Genomic DNA, 2,170 nt, shown 5'->3' with positions numbered 1-2,170 from the left:
CCGCTAGTCACTTACCAACAGTGGGCCCCCGCTGGATGTCACATCTGTGTCACTTTACGCATGATTGACGCCCCAAATGGGTGTGCCGCCCTCAGAGACCGGCAACTTGAGCCGAGAATACGAAAAATTGTAATGGCTCTGGGTGTAATTTATAACAAAACTGTTAATTAGCTGCGACGACAACACTGACATCAGTCAGCTGCTGTGCTGTTGCGTTTAATTTATGGCCAACATGCGAGTGGGTCTCGCCACCTATTAGAACAAGTCTTCGGACTTTTTGGGCCTGGAATGTGGCAACAAGTCCCCTAGTTTTGGGCACTTGAGCATTTATCTGCACGCTTTTTTGACTCGACTGTTTCACAAATTCGTCGAAGACGTAAACATCTGAACGCGGAATTAATTTGTATTACAAAAAGCCAGGCATAAATCGCTATGAATGGCGCGTATTATTTACTATCAGTTGTACAATGGCAAAGTTCGCGAATGCTAATCTCTGGCTAATCTCGAACGGCACTTCATAAATCATGGAATAAATCACCGAATCTTAAACGTCAACTTGCCAGTGCAATAATATATCAATCTGCCAAGGAAAATCACAGCACTGAACAGCTGTCGACATTGTATAGGGCCACAAATAATCCTCCTGCAATCTCAGTCGGCTATTATAAATTATTTACGGGCGGTTGTCCGTTTTAGCAGAATTGCTGCAAATATTCTGATTATTCTGAAACTCGATTAATAAATAAGTAAAAATTGTTACTACATCAACAATATATTTTTTTTACTATTTTTTTCATATTCCACATTTCTATTTTGATCGTAAATTATCACACTTGCTTTTCATGTCTCATAATCTTGAACATCTTTATATACGTCTCGGACAATAAAATCGATTTTACGACTTTGTAGCAATAACCATCCCACAAGTTGTCAGTTCTGAGGTGCCAATAAATAATGAACCAATATCACAAAAGGAACAAATGAAGATTTCAATCAATAGGTTTCGTAAGTCAGCCATTCAAATACTCTTACTGACTAGAGACTAGATCAATACCCAGAAGTGGGCAATTACAAAATGAAACCAGAAGTATTTACTTTAAATATATTAAATATTTTAACTGCAAGCGAACTTTATTGGTTTTCATAAATCGACGAAATTTACACATATGCCTTTAAACCTCTTGAAAGAAATCACAACCACTGATTAGACTTAATTTCCACGAGCTCATAAATTTAGACAGGGGCTAGCCCCAAAGTCACAAGATACCATAAAGGTTTTGCCATGGTATAAGCTCTGTCGTATATATTTATATTTATGGCTCTGAACAGGCCCATTATTGTAGAGTATTAATAATTATGACTCAACTTCTGATAGCTCAAATGGCTGGCCCTAAATGCAACAATAAGTCCATGGAAACAGAGTTCTTTAAAAATTACATTGTATTCTATATATTCCATACATTGTATGAATGAATAATTTAATGAATTTAATGAATAACAGTATCTAAAGAAGGTTATTAGTTCATTGGATTATGATTCAATAAACAAACATTCAATTTTTCTGTTTGAATTTCGGTACTTTAAGAAGAAGGAAAGCGAGAAATTTCGAAACTTCCTTTGAAATATTACAAGAAATTGGCAGGACATAAAATATTATACAAAAGTGTGGGTGTCTTAAAACGGACAAACATGCACAGCCTAGGCGTTTATAGTGTCACAAACGCTACCTTCTACGTTTTAGCAAAGCTAGCATAATCTATTAAACTAAAAATAAAAATTAAAGTAAAAAAATGTTTTGACTTGGGCTCGTCCGGGATTTGAACCCGGGACCTCCCGCACCCTAAGCGGAAATCATACCCCTAGACCAACGAGCCAGTTGGACAATGGGCTCCAAGCCGCCAACTTCAGTCCGTCGCAAGATCTCTTGGCGAGAAAACGAAAGAGTTGGAGCTATTTGCTCCACCATTCAGAGACACACTATTTTTAACAAAAAGTTGCTGAGTTTGTTGTTGTTCGATGTTCCGCTGCTTTTGCTGCCTTTCAAGTTGATTTTGCTTTTATGGCTGCCGTTCGGAGGCGCCGCGCGAGTGTTGACATCCAAAACAGATTGTTTAACATGGACAGCAGGGTAAAACAAAGATGCGTGGCATGTAAATAAATTGAATTTGGA

At 37.8% G+C, this 2,170-nt stretch overlaps 1 non-coding gene across 1 annotated transcript; it reads right to left on the bottom strand.

Annotated features, from left to right (window-relative positions):
* Positions 1 to 1,802: 1,802 nt before the first annotated feature.
* Trnap-agg lies at positions 1,803 to 1,874 on the bottom strand. The gene has a single exon. It is a non-coding gene; the product is annotated as a tRNA-Pro (tRNA).
* Positions 1,875 to 2,170: the final 296 nt, after the last annotated feature.

Source organism: Drosophila mauritiana, chromosome 2L (assembly GCF_004382145.1).
Source record: "Drosophila mauritiana strain mau12 chromosome 2L, ASM438214v1, whole genome shotgun sequence".
In the NCBI taxonomy this organism is placed as follows: Eukaryota; Metazoa; Arthropoda; class Insecta; order Diptera; family Drosophilidae; genus Drosophila; species Drosophila mauritiana.
This window is presented reverse-complemented; position numbering and strand designations above follow the sequence as displayed.